The sequence below is a fragment of the Stegastes partitus genome, unplaced genomic scaffold, assembly GCF_000690725.1.
Source record: "Stegastes partitus isolate 25-593 unplaced genomic scaffold, Stegastes_partitus-1.0.2 Scaffold16, whole genome shotgun sequence".
Lineage (NCBI taxonomy): Eukaryota > Metazoa > Chordata > Actinopteri > Pomacentridae > Stegastes > Stegastes partitus.
Window position 1 is genome coordinate 833,926 of NW_007577747.1, and position 17,397 is coordinate 851,322.

The following is a 17,397-nucleotide window of genomic DNA, read 5'->3' on the forward strand; positions in this document are numbered from 1 at the left end:
CTTTTATGGAGGAGCTCAAACTTTGTACGAGTGATCAAAGGAAGCAATTTTTTTTTGCACTAACAAGAAATTATTCCAGACGAGCAGTGATAGACGTCAATCCAACCGCTGGAATGTTACTTCCACTTAATTGGGAGACAATGAAACGACATCAATTAAAGGAGCGTAGAACAATATATCTGAAATACTCTTGCACACTGAGCTTCGTGATTGACGCTAATCCTGCCAGAAGTGTTTCAAGGGTGCAAATCTAAAGGTTAATAGCTACAAATGACCTTCACCCACACATGGATCCAATGTCATGGAGGTAAGAGGACGGAACATCATGTCTCACAACAGGCTTTTCTTGATGAACTTTAGCTCAAGGTGAGGACGGCAACACAAATTACCCGCCGGCTTCCCCTTGCAAATGCTCTCCAGCTTTCCCTCATGTCTGTGGACATGCAGGCCGGGTCACGGCAGTCACGCTGCTCTCAGGTATTCTTTGGACTTTATGACTTTCCGCTCGCTCTCTTAAGTCGCAGATAACAAAGTTGTCAGGATGCCATTAAAACGGCAATAAATCGCAGCGAGTGGATGAAATCGTAACTCATCATGCTAAAGGTTGCTGCTTTTCTCTCCCTCTGTACCAGACGTGTTGAACTAGTATTGACCTAAATAGGTCTATAAAGCAGATAAGTTATCTTGCATCCTCAGGAAGTCCACCCCACAAACACTGTAAGAGTTTACAGCTCTTAAAAGTGAATAACATTGCAGAGGTCATGGATTCAACGATGTCACTGAGTTTGGCTGCGATTATTATCGCTGACGGCCAACGGAATGATTTGCTTGTGTTAGTCTTCCCCCCCCAAAAAACGTAAAAACGCAGACATGTCCGGCGTAGTGTCAACAAACAGAGAGGATTTGGGAGAAAGTAAGAAAGTTCTTTTGGGGAGGGGGGCAGAGAATAGAATTTCATGCTACTGATAAGGATTTTTTGTGCAACTTCACACATACTTGGTGTTAATTTTAACAACTTAGCGATTCATTACTTCCCAGACCGGAAGCACAGCTGACAACTAGCCTTGAATGTTAATGAGACAGGCTAATCAACGGTCAGCTATTATTCAAGCAAAGGTCGCGCTCCCTGCAGAGGAAGTGCACCGCTATCATCAATCTGGTCAGAAGGGCCTGCATGAGAAAGGAGTTCCAGGTCGTGGGCGGGGTTAAAAGTTTACTGCACTGTAGGTGCCAAACAGTACATTCAATACCTTCACACCCTGCCACCGCCTCTATCTACATGTCAATGGACCCCGCTTGTTCACTTGGTATGTTCCACTTCCACAGAAGCCTCTTGTAGCTTCGTTGTCATTTATCATTTCTTCTTTGTCGTTTTTGTCATCCCCTTTTTTTTCTTTCCCTTCCTCCGTTTTGACCAATTTTTCTGTCTGATTCAGGAGGGAGGAGGGAGGTCTGCTGGGACAGGAATGGGTGGCTGGGATGGAGGGGTGAAGGAGGAGGAGGAGGAGCAGGAAGGGGGAGACACATTGAGTTTGCCAAGTCAGGCAGAACGATCGACAGGAAGCCAGGCAGGAAGGAAGACGAGCTTCTACCCATGAAGTGCCATTGTTTATGTGACGTGACTTGAAGCGGCCAAAAGTGACTGATGGTGGGCTCCTCTGCTGCTCTGACCCACTTCTCAGAGTGGCACAAAACACTCAGCCTGCAGATGGAAAACACAAAGGAGGAGCTCAGTTTTTTTTTGTTTTTCATTTTAAATACAGCAACAGTTATAATGAGTTGAGGAAACCTACCACTCTGAGTGTCCCCGCAAGAATAGAAAAGAAATCTCCAACTTTACAGCTATAAACAAGTTTATTGTTCTTTACGTCTCAGCACCCTTATTCCCACATTGTCTTCTTAAGTTTTTGTTGTGACGTTTCAAATGTTCAAAGTTTGCTTCAAATTAGCGTGACATTGTGACTTTATTTGGCTGCTTAATACGACCTGTATCAAAGGTGTGGATAATGTGAGGCTACTGAATCATTCAGTCAGTTAAGATCTGTGGAAGATCAGTGTTTTGGAAACCAAATGGTGAAGCTATCATTACTTTGACGATACACATAAGTTTCCAACAAAACCAAACATTTCCAGTGCAAAGTGATATCAACGCATGTGACCCATTTGTTCTATAACATGCTACAGTGGAGTGCACATTAAAGTTTAATTTTGGCCAAAATTGGCCCATTTGCAGCCATGTTATGTCATTTAAAGATTAGTAAGCTTGGTGCTTTAAAGTACAGATGAGCGAAAGGACAAAAAGAAAATGTGTTTATTTGTATATTTCTGGTCAAGTTAACCAATAAGTTTCCTTACCTGTAGTATTTAACCACAGGAAATGGGGATTCTGCAACGGTAAACAGAACCAACCAACAACACATTGCAAACATTTAAAAACTTGCCCTTTGGACCTCTGAGCAAATCAAACAGTTTCTCCTTCCCGCCGTGAAATCCTATTGGGTTACGCAGATTATGACAGTTTCCTGTTTCCACGGGAACGGTATCTGTTCCAGGAAGGAAGATTCCGAACAAAGTGGCTCCTTTAACACATGTTGAGCTTGTAAGTTACACAGAGTCACTGGAAGGCCACATGTTTAATCACATTACGTTTAGGTGGCCTCAACAAGCTTTTCTCTCAGAGCGGTGGTTTCCATCCATCATCAGCCGACCTGATTTAGGGCCTTTGTTTTCCTACTGATGTGTTTTTGGTTTCATGAGCAACAGTCGCACCTGTTGATGATTTCAAAATGGACAAGAAATTGATTCCAGACATTTAATGCTTCCCAGTTCTTTGCAGCTTTCAACATCTCTGAAAGTGCTCAGAGCACTGGTGCACTCACAGGACCGCAAGTAAGCTCTAAAGTCATTTAAAATAAATATGCAGGGTATGATTTTTTAATTACTACTTTATGAATGCTACTGCAGGTCGTGTTTGTGCTGCTTGGCTATTCTCTATTTGTGGGGACAGAGTGCATTAATCAGTATAGAAGTTTTACCAACTTTAATGTGAATGTCTCACTTTCACTTAAGAACAGACAAAACAAAACAAAGTATCAGTGAACAACAGAAGCTTGAACATAGCTCCATGTCTGTGCAGTCGAGTTCTAGGAGGGTGAGACGGTTCACTTGGGACGTCACCTGGTCTGCAGTGAGAAGATGAACTCTCCTGGTTTCCATCTGCTCACCAGTCCACCTTTGGAACATTCTTCTGGCCCCATCGAGCTCTTGGCCTCATCCTCCCCGACTGAAGATCGGCCAGATAACATTATCTCCGGACCAATCAGACGCCTGGATCCATACCTCATCCCACAGGTAGGCTTTCCAACAGATGAGCCTGTAGAAAGAGTGCTGCTTTTATTAAGAGCCAACCAATAGGCGAGCGGAGATGTGATCCAGCGCTAAAACGGGGCCAGCCTGTGTTTTGTGGTGTTTGTTGAGGTAATGCTGAGTGCGGATAGCATGTCAGCGCGCTTACAGCTGCTGAGCTGAGTCTGCTCCTCAGTGCTGCGCCTGTGCCTTTACACTACATACATGCTGCTTTAAAAGTAGTTATTGTATGAGTTGTATTGAGCATTAATAAACTTCCTGAAATATCTTAGATTGAAGATAAAGACGTGCACTGTAAGCATAAAGGAGTACCTCTCCCAGATGCATTTGTCATTAGAAAGAAGTTCAGATGCAAACTGTTGACAGCTTGTGTGTGTGTGTGTGTGTGTGTGTGTGTGTGTGTGTGCTTTAAAGACACCAAAGCCAAGTTGCTGTTGAAATACCTTTTTTTTGTGTGTGTTGATGTGGCCACCAGTCAGAAAGCATACTGTTTTTGTTTCCATGCTTATAATTGCAGTCAAGCTGCCTTTCATATGGTGAGCTTTCCTGGTCCTCGTACACTGGCCGTCGTTAATGATGTCATGTTCTCTTAAGACAAGATTTGTAGTCTTTTTTTTTTTTTTTTTTTGCATTTTTCCTGGATGAGCAGAAGCAGATTGTTGTGTGGATAAATGTTAGTCAAAGTCCCTCTTAGCTAACAGTCCATCCTCCGTTGGGTTGGATCTCAAATCAGCCGTTCATTCTGCAGAAATCTCTAAAATCTCTACATCCTGCTACAGGTGAAGGCTAAAAAAACCTGTTTTTGTAATTTAGGTGAAGCAAGCCTTTAAAAAAAAAGCCTATCATTTGCAAAAGGCACAAATCACTCTTCCTGCAGCTGACTTTATATTTGTGAATGCATAAACTTTAGCTTGTTTGGAGTCTCTGTTGGGAGCAGTTTATCCCTCAGATAGTGTGCTGTATCTTGACAGTTTTAGAAACATTCATTTTCTCTTGCTTGTCTGAACTTTCTCTCACCCCTTGCATTGTCCAGTGTGGTGCAGCCTCTCCATCTGGCACCTAAGCAGTATATAGCACATCATAAAAAGTATTTGCTAATATTATTTGACCCGGGTCACTCTTGCGAAACACTAACCCTTGCAGTTTGCTGTCAAATATTGGACTCTACTCTTTGGAACTGTAGTGAGAGCCTCCCCTCCTTCCCTCCCTCCCTTCTTGCCACCTCCATCACCTTTCCCTTCCTCCTCCTCCTCGCTCCCTCTGTGTCCAGTAGGGACCAAACAGACGGCCTGTGTTTGTTTCCCCTCTGGTCTTTCCTGATTGCGCGACCAGGCAAATTCCGGTCGGCTCTAATCTAGCTGTTAGAGAGCCACTGAATTAACTAGAAAACCCATTTGACACACATGCTTCCACTTTTCTGTTTGTTGCCTCCCCCCCGAAGTCTGCTTAATTCGTACAATTTCGCCTTCATTAGGCTGCATTTCAAGCTGCGGGGCACAGGTAATGCAAAGCATTTCCCCCTTCAAATTGTAGGCCCAAGCCTCGGTTGCTAGGAAGTGGAAGAGCCTCAATTGCAGCCATTTCCTCGCCAGTGTACCGAGAGGTCCTATTACAGCGTTTAGGTCAGGGCAATTGGTGTCATTACAGGCAGCCAACTTCCCTCCACCAAAGTAATGAATTAGTCCAAGCTATTTAGGCTGTATGATTGCAGTTGCCAGGGGAGATGAGTATGAAGTGGGGGGATAATTATGGTATGTATCCCTGAGCGGATGTGTGCCGGTGTGGGCCAGCCACGGGGGCGGTTTCCACACTTGTGTAATAGCTTAATGTAGCTGCTGACAGGCAGCTGGGCAACCTGGAAAGGTGCTACTGTGCTCTGCTTGTGGACTGTGACTGACATCCCAAACCATGCCAACCTGTTCTACCCCCGCGGCTCATTTACTTCAAATGACTCAGTCCCCCATCCAAGAGTCATTTTTTGCTCAGAAACGGTCACGAAGGATGAGTAAAGCTGAGTGAATATAATTGTTTACAGGACCTTTTCAAGGTAATTTCTATGGTAATAGAGGGTAACCTTATATTATCAGTTCACTATAAATTGTGCTTAAACTTAATTAAGAGCTCCAGTTCTTTACAAGCTGTGGAGACAGGCAAGGAAACCATTAACTGCTGGAACACTGATAAATTACCCCCACAATAAAACAATAGTGAACTTTGATTGCATGGCCCATTCATAAAAAGCAGAGAAAACAATAACCAGGAGGAGCTATTTCATTTACACCGACAACTCCTGGAGGGGGGCAAGCCCTGTAATAAAAGTATCAGTGATAAATATGCAGTTTATATGCGCTGAGGTTTCATGTGATGCTTTAAAAAAAATGAAACAAATACAACCTGAACAAACGAGCTTTGACTAATTTGTTGAAGAAAACAAGAAGGCCAGAAGCCTGGGGTTTGCTGCTCAGAGCTGAATTGCAAGTGCCATGCACAGTCGTGGTTGGGGGGGCGGTGTTGAAGGGGGCTTGTTTTCTCAATGGGAAGTCGAGCGCTGCAATAGGAACCCTGCCAAAAAAAGGCTTCACCAAACAAAGAGACCGGTAGGAAATAATGCTGGTCGAGGCTTGTTGGCCCATCTATGGGCTTCTTTCCAAGCCGCTGTAACCAGCTATAAGTCTTTTTATGGGGACACCTCTGAACAGGGGGCCCCACCAAGGACAGGAACTTTTACATTTCTACTTGAATGGGACCTCAGCCAGGGGCTGAGTTCAAAGTGCACTTTCCAGTCATTTGATTTAACTACTTTGTGTATTTGATAGGCTGGCAGTGAAGCACAGGACTGAAGTTATATTCTCTGATTTTCAGTCCTGGATTTTTTTTAAAAAGCTCCAGTCCAACAGGCAAATCGGGGAAAAAAAAGTTTAAACTGTGGGGCTGTTTGTGTGTACAGACACATGCGCACACATGCACATTTAATTCCTGGCTCTCGACTGTTCCCTCTGTTTTCCCTCTCCATCCTGCAGATCATATCTCATGTCAGTAAGAGAAGAAAAAAGTGCAGCCTGATTATTTCTCAATACAAACACCATGTGTCTGCTGCATCCATATGTCTGTCACTGTGTCCCTCACTGCAGCTGCTTTTTACTTCACTGTTCATAAGGATTTTGTGCTTTTGGCAAAAGTTTAATTGTTTTTTTTTAAATTTTTATAATAACAGTTATATTTAATGTTTATCAAATATCAGTTCACTGCATGAACAGTCTTATTCCTTGACACCAGTTCATTTTTTAAGACATTTTGTTTTGGTTATGAGCTCTATCTGAACACTACCTCCAGTTTATCCATCCACTTAAAAAAGAGTTAGAGGGTGTGTTTGCACAAAAGTCCAACTTTATCCACTGAAACCCTCTGAAACCAAACCAAGTCTTTATACACAGCCTTCTCATATCACAAGCCCACCATGGTTTTGATCAGCAGATGAAAGACATTTGGTTGAAAGTTGCAGCTTCACGCTATGGCACAGTTACTGTAGTTTTCCTCTGTAGAACGGGCCATTTGCAAAGCAGCTGCATATCTTGCCAGCGATCAGCACTAAGCCAAACTTTCATCCTATCTCTGCTGGTAAGCCACTGTTGGTGGTATCCTGCCAAATGGCACCAAAAGCAATGGAGTCTGCACAACGCCACCTGGTGGTCCCTGGCTGCTCCGAGGCTCTGGCCGCAGCTCGAATCAAATGACCATCATTTACTAAGAATGACTATTTTTCAGAAGCAACGTCTGCTGAGGATGAAACGTGAGGATAATGTCTGTTAAAACTTAAATTCTCTTCTTTGTCTGAGTGTTTTTAAACATTTCTTTATTCATAGCTGTATTCTTTACCATAAATTGCATCAGATACAACTGTATAAATACATAGTTTTTGTGTTTATATAAAAATGACATAAAAAAGCATACATTTGATCACATTTCCTCTTTTCCTCAGCAGAACTTTATAAAACTATTTAGCTTGACTGCAACACAACTAAAACCTATGGAGTGAATTCAAAGAACAATCACTGCACGTCAAACTGACAAAGAATCTTTAGATAAAGTAGGAGTGAACATCATAAGAAGGTTTATTTGGCAAAAATGTTTTCATTTTCATTACACATTAGGTTTACAGTAGTTCTGCTGGTCGAGCTGTGGGAGCTGTAGGACTGTAGGACATCAGACATTCTGACCTTTTGTCCCTAGAAGGGGTTAAAATTTCTAAATTTTTCATAATGCAACCAGATGCTTTGTCCTGTTTCACCCTTCCTGCCTCATAAACTCGCAGATCTTTCAAACTTCACGCCCTGAGTTTGTAACACTGGCTTTCCTTTTTTTTTTTTTAAATTGCCCAAACCGAGATAACACTGATGACAGCATCCTGGCTGTTTGCTCAGCCTTTTTTAAAAAGTTCCTGCGTAGCCACAAAAGATATCATACAACTGCTCACCCAAGCAGGATGTGTTACCTGATCCTCATATGTGACTTTAATATACTGTAGTTTACAGACTTTGCTCACAATTTTGTGGTTTCTGAAATACTTGCCTTTGTTTTGCTTATTTAATTTCCTGAATGACTGGCACAGAGAGGCGGCACAGATATGTTTTGCTTGTAATGGAGAATCAGTTGGTGTTTTCAGTGAGTACACAAATGTTAAAACAATCTCATGTATAGTTTTTGATGTGTCGACATATATGACAAAGGCTCAGAGCTGGTTCAAAGGTATGTTCGTGATATTCTTGCCTTTTATTTTGATCTGCGCTCAGCAGCAGCAGCAGCAGAGTTTTCTCAACACAGGCATAAACAAAGAGGACTTGTAACTTCAGTGAAGCACTAAATCATCGTGACTGACAGCAACTTTTGGAAGAAATCGAGTTATCCTGATACAATAATAAGCACCGAGCAGATTAAAACAAAACAAATTATTTGAGCGGAGCTGTGCTTTTTAACTGTAATGAATGGTGTGTTGTGAACATTACTCCGCCATGAGAGAGTTTCACTTTCTACCTTTGGAAGGAGAGCATGAGGTTAGTCTGACAGCCTGATGGATGGTCTTTTTTTTTCGTACACGCCGCTTGTGGAATAAGATGATTTCATGTGGTTGTGAGGCCACGCTGTTCTTGTTGCCTTGGAGTGCTGCAGCAATTAGTACAGTCACCCATTACATTCCCTGTATGATAGGGCTGCAGTGTGCCTGAGTGGGCGTGTGCATGCGAAAAACAGAACTGTGTGTGTGTTTAGATGTGAATGCGAAACCTCACGGGACATAATTTTAAAACCACACTTGTAGTTTCATAAGACTACTTTGGCAAATGTTTGCAGTGACATGTGAAATATGCATTTAAGCGCTGCCAGTAAACAATTCAGAGCTGTTCGGCGCAGGAAGCAAAACAGTACCCCATGAATTATTGGATTTCATTTTGCTGCATGAAATTAAGAAATGGAACTATCTACTCCCATAATCAATCACATTAAGAGGATTACTGCAGTTCAGCTCTTTCATATCTAAACTGTGGGAGAAAGAAAACTATTCACTTATGTCATCATCGTGCGGCACAAACATCACCGACCTTGTTTGCTTTTGTGCTCGAGCTGAAAAGAGGCTGTTGTCACCAGTGGAGCAGTGATAGTTATTTACATTCAGAAACAAAGCAGAAAGTTACTGTCAAGTTTTTCCACCTCAGTGAAAAGACTCAAGTCAGCACATTTTGCCACTTGCTCATGTGAGTAAAGGGTTTGCTTGAACCATCTGTGTGTAAATGTGTAAACTCATTGACCCATTAAGACACTAGATCTGAATCGCATGTGCTGCTTTTGCCCTTTTTTTTTAAGGCTATACCTGCAACATAACTTTAAAGATGACACTCCTGTGGGTCAGTCCAGCCTTCTGTTGGAGAAGTATTACTGGCTACTATGAAATGCACAGACAGTCATAGATTTACTGTTAATGGTGGCTGCATAACCTCTTCAATGTCAGCGGGTCAAGTTCTCACTGATCCTGTTAATTATCTCTATAAAAGAAGGAGTGACATGAAAAGTGTTGCACAGACAGCTGATGAGCTGCAACTATTCTGATAATTAGGACTTCAACTAGAGCTTTGTGCTAATTACCGTGTTAGCATGCTGACATGATAAACGGAGGTGGTCATCATTACAGCTGCAACTAATTATTTTCATTGTTTATTATTCTGTTGATTATTGAACTGATCAGTTGTTTGAGCCATCAATATATATATATATATATATATATATATATATATGTTCAGTTTGCTCTGACAGAGTAGGAAAGAAACCAGAAAATATTTACATTTCAGAAGGTTCAGAAGGTTTTTCTTTTTTTTGCTGTTACTCCATTACCAAAAAACAGTTAGCAGTTAATTTCATAGTTGACAGCTGATCATTGTTGCAGCTCCTGTGAACATGATAAACACTGAACCTTATCAGTAGTAACCTGTTATACTGTCACTGTGAGCATGACTTATGACTTTATTTTTTTTTTTACTATTTACACATTCAGGTACGACTTACATTCATCATTTCAAGTGTCTCATATGTGGATAAAATTCCCGGTGAGATGTGAGATGCTTTTATTTACACTTGGCCACGTATTCGCATCTTTGTTGGCCTGATTACAAATCTAACTTCTGCTGGTGTTGGCTTTCACACAACCACTGATGTGAAATTATGGAAGGAGCACAAATTGTGCATCCGGCTTGGAGAGAAGGTTGAATTTACACCATTTCAACACGTGGTGCGAATCCATCTGAAACTGCTTTTAGAGGTGGTTTTAGATGTATTGATTTCAAGTAGTCCTGGGTGCCTCTTGGATGTATTTACATGTAGGTTTTGAAAGATTGAAAAAAAAAAAAAAGATAGCAGCAAGGATGCCAGAAATATGAGTTAAAAATGGCGTAAAACTGCAACAGAAATTGTTAAAGCTGTGAAAATATCAATTAAACGGAATCATTTTACACATTATACAAGAACAAATTGTAAAATATAAACTCTTGAAGTAGACGTTCTATATATTATGCACAGGTTTTTTTTTTGTTGCCTGGTTCTAGTTCATGTAAATTAATATTTTTTTGTGTGATTTACTTGATATTATCTGTAATTTGCCAAAACAGAAAAAAAATCTGGAAAACAGTAATTTAACAATATATTTTCCTGACTTAATTACAGTTAAAAAGTGTAATTCTACAGTCAAACACTGTAAAAGAATAACATACTGTTTTGCAAAAATACAGATTTTTGCAAAACAGTATGTTATTTTCTTTCTATAATTTTACTAGATAGCATCTGCCATTTAACCAAACAGGGTAAATCTGTAAAATACTAATAACTGATTGAAAACGTTAGGGTAAAAGCTCTTTACAGTGCAATTGGCTGCATAAACAACAACTTGTCTCTTGGATGAGTGTGAAAAGTGTCTGACTTGGACAGCTTTGGCTGCTGTTTGCATTCTGTTGTCCTGGAACCTGTGATGCTGTTCTTCCTCTGACCTTGTCAAGTATTTTAGTTACCTAGTTGCCTCGGTTATTTTACTAAATCTTACCCCCTGAGTTGTCTTGAAAGGCAGGGACGAATTGCCATTTTGCTTTGGAATCAGGACTCAGTGACATTGGACTGATAGATGGATACAGGTTGCTTACATTAAAACACAAGACAAGCTAATAATCAAGTCAAACTCCAACGTCCTCGGATCCATCTTGCTCCTCTTCCTCCTCCTCCTCCTCCTCCTTCTTCCTCCTCCTCGGTCCTTGCAGCACTCCACCTATGCTTTAGTTATTTGACACTGCAGGAGACGCCAGGCATTCAGGGCATTCTTTGTCCATGGAGAAAGAAGGAGGGAGACAGGGAGTGAGGCGGCGAGGGGGTGGGGTGCAGGAGGGGAGACAATACGAGAGGTTCCACTCTGTTCGGTTTCAATAAGAGCCCCCCTTCACCACCACCACCACCACCAACACTTTCCACACACACACACACACACACACACTTCACGACCACCTCCCGACTCACGGAAGGGGCGGAGTCGAGGGCAGCGAGGCAGTGTGGAGTTAGAGGAAGGGGGGAAAAAAAGAAAGAAAACGCACCCCAGCCCACCACCACCACCACCGCCACCACCACCTCCGCCACCATCCGCCCCCTTTCAATGTTTCGTGGGATGCCAGCATGTCCTGAGCCCCCTTTTTTTTTTTTTCCCACAGGGAGAGAAGAAGAAAAACACTCCTCTTCATAGACCCCACCTCCCTCCTCCGGGCTCCAGTGGCTGAATTTGACTTTGGCATCAGAAGCCATTTGGTTGTTGTGATTTATTATTATCCTCACCTGCTCTGCACCGCAGCATTATGTTTGGATTTTTTCTCTTTTTTCTCAACAGATGGGTGCCAGGGCTTGTACGCTCTTTGTATTGTGTCCTTTCCTGCGTGGATTAAAGGATAATTCAAGTTTATTACACCTTTGGTCTTACATCCGTAGCTTTGGCCAACATTCCTGTCGTATATAACGTTTCCCTGTTGATGTTGTGCTCACTTGGTTTTTACATCTAAATAAAGTCGGTCAGATTGTCTGACTACATTTTTTGGCTTGTTTACAGCCTCCCTGGCCGCCTCTGTTTCTTACCATGTCGGGTCCACATGTGTCCACATCATTACTTTGCTCAGCGGAATATCATCATAACCAGTGGGTTTGATGGTGAAAACTACAAAATGTGTTTAGATTCTGGAGCGACAAATTGTTGCCTTGAGGTGGATTTATGTAGGAATTACATAGCTCTGTAGATTTACAGCGTAGCAACGGAGACTTTGTGACTGTTGTCGCCTGCGTCAGAAATGACACGCATCTCCACAAATATAGAAGTGTGTCAAAGGTTTGACCGCTACAGCGATTAAAGAGATGCCATAAACTGACTGGTTAGCACGAGCTGCTCATATTATTTTCTCTTGCAAGTTTCCATTGTCAGGAGAGGAGTTTTGTAGTAAAAACTATATTAGAAGTTCAACTCTCCTGCATCCTGAATGAATCCTGATGGTTGTTGGTAATGACTGAATGGATTTACGTACAGTTTGGACATTCGTGTTCCTCAGAACATGAATGGATCCCTGTTTTTTCCTATCACGCCACCGACAGGCTGACATTTATCTGCCCTGACAGCTGTTTGATGGACAGCAGTACAATTTGGTGCACTTCATACACACATTTTGGCATTTGTGCACTTCTGTGACATCTCATCTGGCACCATCATCTTTTTGTTCAACACGACAGTTTATCTAATAGTTTGATTTTATAATGACTACTTTGGGGTATGCGCTACGTTTAATTATAGCACTACACAGCCTGATAATGCTGCACACACACATCTTGTGTTGTGGTGGTGCTCTGACAGTTGGTGGGTAAAAGCCAATTACGAGCTGTAAATCATTTCCCACTCGAGTTACACCGACAGCACGTCGTTTTTTTCCCCTTATGATCATCTTCTTGATTCTTCAGCTTCAGTCTAGCCAGTGAATCTAAACCGTTTGAATCTAAGCTTCTCTTGTTTACTTTTGCAGTGATCTTTAGGATTTTTTTTTTGCTATGACTGCTCATTCAGAAAAGCAAGCACCCCAAGTCTGATTTCTTTTAAACCGATAAGGTTCATGTTTCTGTCTGTTGCTGCTGTTGCTCGAGCTGAAGGCGTCGCTTTGCTTCAAGTGCTTGGGTCAATGACCAGCAGATGAAGCTTCTTCTCCTGAAGATTTCCAGGATTGGAAATGGGAGACAATTTGTGCAGCTTTCCAAAAACTGAAAATCCCCCAAACATGTCCACTTCTTACTGCAAATGGCAAGATGTGTAGAAGATATAAAATACTTCTAATTTTAGCTGTTTTTTTGTGTCATTTTCACACAGTTGCTTTAGTTACTTTGCTTGTGTACAGATAGCAAAACCACTGTGGATATATTTCAGTGGAGAATGTCCAAACAGTATTCTGATTCACATCAATCATTGTTTCTCCCACAGACTGTTAGAAACTAGAATAACTCTGAAATAGGTGCTTCCATCGTGATGGCATCAGTTTTAAAAGTCCACCATCCTGCCTGGCACTCGATACCAAGCTTACAATAAAACTCTGGGGAAAAGTGATTGATACGTAGCTGGTGAGCTTTAACCTTTACATGTACAGTCGTCCTCAAATGTATTCATACCCTTCCACTAAAGAAAAGGCAAAATTCACAATAGTCACTTAAATAACTAGAAACGGAAAAAAATAATAATAAATAAAAATTTGCTAAACTATAATTTAGTGAAATAAGACATTGCTTTTGAATTGTGGTAGGAAATAATAATTAAAAAAAAAAACAAAAAACAAAAAAAACCCAACTGTCCCAGACATATTAGAGCACTTTGCTGATGAGCAGTGAAATCTAAACACCTGTCAACAGGTGCAGAAGTCTGATTGAGAGTTACAGAAAACACTTGATTGCGGTGATTGGCTTTTGTTCAACTAAATATTAGTTTACGGGTCCCATCATGCTTGTTTGCTTGTTTTTCAATTTTTTTTTCTTTTTGTTTTTGCTTTTAAAAAAACATATATATTTCTGTTGAACCACAATTCAAAAGCAATGCAATCTCAACTTATTTCAGTGACACCTGTTTTTTTTCCTTCTTTAATGGGAGGGTATGAGTAAATGTGAGGAAGACTGTAGTTGCATAACACTTTGTATGAAATGGATTATTTAGAGTTTCTCTTGTTTATTCCTAATAAACCAAACCCAAACTTTTAATACCACTTCGTCAATGACAGCTGAGGCCTCATGTTTTCCGTGGATCTGTCCATCCGTCACTTTCTTGTTAAAGCGATGCATCTTGAATAGCTTGAGGTAAATTTGGCACAAATGATACATTTTTTTGTGATCAGAGGTCAAAAACTCACACAATCATAAAACTATGAAATGATGACATTTTCTAGCCAACAGGCACAAAGTCAGCTTCATAGTGACCCTATAATATTCTGCAAAAACACTCGAGTGACCATCATTCAATGCTCAAGAACAAGAGAGCCTGACTGGTGGAGGCATGTAATCAAACGGTGGTCATTCTAGATTTCTGCATATATCATGAAAGCTTCCATTTGTAGATGATCGAACAATACTGAGTTTTATTTATTAGATTACTTATCATGATTGTTTTTCATCAATATGACAAACTCTAGGAATGTTGCTTTGGAAACCCATAAGTTTTATTGTCAAAGTGAAAGAAGTGTTCGTATTATTACTTTTACTTCTCAGGATGGTGCTACAACTCAAGAGCTGTGTGCTACCTTTCAAAGGAAAGTCCCAGTAATGACATGGTGGCCATCTTGGCTGTTCTCAGTACTGAGGTAATGCAATTTGTCTCTATATATTAAACTGGGCAGACTTGGAGGCAGATGCCCACTCTTATTACAGCGAAACTAGAACAGAAACCAATAAGTCTTTGTAAAAAAAAAAAAAAAAAAAGAGGAAAATGAAGGAGCCAGCTGCAGTTTTCACTCCAACATGACAAAGAGCCCAAGCAGAATGTAAAAATAATCCAGCATAAAATAATTCCATCCCAAATGGTCTTTTAACGACATGTTATAGACAGTAATCATGAACGTAAGCGACGTCAGCCAACCTCAGCCTCAGCTGGGACATCCAGTGTTACTTTGTGGTGTAAAAATTACAGCCGTGGCCGGAAACGCAGAGTTACTTTTTTATCTGACCTGAATATTAACATTCTGCTTGAGCTGCAGGGTGAAACCCTAAAGCTGTGTTTAAGAAATATAATTATCACGGAAAACACATATATCTGCAAAATGTATTTTTCCAGAAATGAGCAGTAGAATGCATATTATTGTATTTACCTCATTGTACAATGAGATTTGCTGCAGACAGCAAAAACTATAAACCTATAAAGCTTCTTGGACACAAAAAAACATGTCGACCTTCAATCTATGTCACATAAACAACGTTTCACTGCGGCAGTTTTTGACTGATAATTGGCAGGACAGATTTCTTCTTTGCACATATTGACTGATACCAATGTTTTTGTTGCTGTGAAAGTCTTACGAGGGCAATTTTTTCTCCTCAGATGACCAAACATTTGCTGGTCTCCTGCAGGCTGGAGTGCGTTATTTGTACTTTTTTACTGTTACATAAGAGCAGAATGAGTGGGGGATGTCCATCCAGTGCTTGTCTCTGTGTTAAATTTGTCAAATAACCAACAATTTACACACTATTTCTTGTTATTTATGAATTCATAACAAAGAAAACTGACAATTCGTTGGACTAAAAAAAATACTGTAGTTACAGCATATATTATTATAGCTGCACTGTACACAGTACTTACACTGCTGGTGATGTAGAGATAAAAAAAAAAATGGGTTAGTTGGAGCAGAAGGTGTTGGTGGCTGCATATACAGTGTATGTGAAGAGTTCATTTGCAAAAACAGATAACTCCATCTTCACAAACCTTCAGAAAACCCACTTTTCCATCGTCTACCTGAGACAATATCAATCAAACTTAACTTATCTCTATTCTACTGAGTCAAATCCACGCAGCTTCAGTTTGATTGATATTATCTCAAGCAGACAACAACAAAATAAGTTTTCTGAAAATCTACAAAAATGCAGTTATCTGTTTTTGCAAACAAACTCATCATGTACCGAGAGGTTCACCTGCTCACAGCTTTTATGCCTCCAATTCACCCCATTGGAGTGGTACTGAACTGATCTCAGTCATCCAAAGTGAATCTCTGTATTTCCCTAAAATGCTAAACCGTTAAAACAAAAGTTAGACGTGTCATAGATGCAGAAACAGACATAAAGGTCAACTAACTGGAAGAAATACTGTTTATTTTTACAGGGTAAGAATAGATAGAATCTCAGACATGTTTCTTTGCTGTTTTTTGCTGTTTGGTAGATCTGTAAAGCAATAAAAGACATTTACTTATTGTAACTTGGTTCCTGTTCCTGTGTAAAGAAGCCTGATGAGGAAACGATGCCAAAAAATGCATTTTGCATTCCTGCAGCAGCAGCAGCAGCAGTCCATACTCAATCATCAGGCAGAGTTCAGACAGCACACTACAAGCATCTGAATGTTTTACTTCATTATCAGTAGCTGCGGATTAGATTTAAGTCATCTGATGGTTAATTTTTACTGACAAACACTAAGTCTGGGAAATGCAGAGTCTGAATGACAAAAAAAGACTTTTTCATTATTGCACAGTATATTTTAACATTTAGTTTTTCACTACAACGCCAAATGTGCAAACACCAGCTCCTTCTGCTTCCCTCGCTCTTTATTTTTCCATTTTTTTATTCCTATCATCCACAACACGACACAAACTAACCCACAATCAAAAATATAATTCTGTTTTTAGCTTCATATCAAAGCTGTGGAGTTAAGAGTTGCCTCATCTACAAGTGTGGTTCTGTGTGCAGCGGTTAGTCCAAATGTGAAAGATTGCTCCTTTCTGAACAGCTCCGCATCGAGCCGGACTGGCAATCCAAACGCTGATTAAACATGATTTCAGTTTGGTTGTGTCATCTGTACGACTGTATGCGCTGCATGTGTGTGTGTTTGTGTGTGAGGCAGAGAGGGAGTCGGTCCCACAGGCCTGTGGATAATAATAATGTTACAGGAGGAGGATTGTGGTCTGCATTCTGGAACAGTTTATTAGGGGGAAGTCTGCAATTACATATTTTCTGGGTAAACATTAACTAGCTCTGTATCGCAAGCCTTCACAACAACAGCAGCTTGGACTGCAGTGCTTAAGCCTGGAGTGTGTGCTTGAAGGGTTCACTTTTACTGGGACACCACAGCGGCATGTCGAACACAACAGTTTGGTGTATTTTAGTAAAGTATTAATTTATACTTGGTAGTTTCCAGTATTGGGGTTTGACCCACAAAAGCTCCGAATACAGCTGCTTGGATTAAAGGACACTGTATATAAAACTCTCACTGGAAGCCCTGTAATGTAGTCGCTTCTGGGAGTCTTTTTCTTT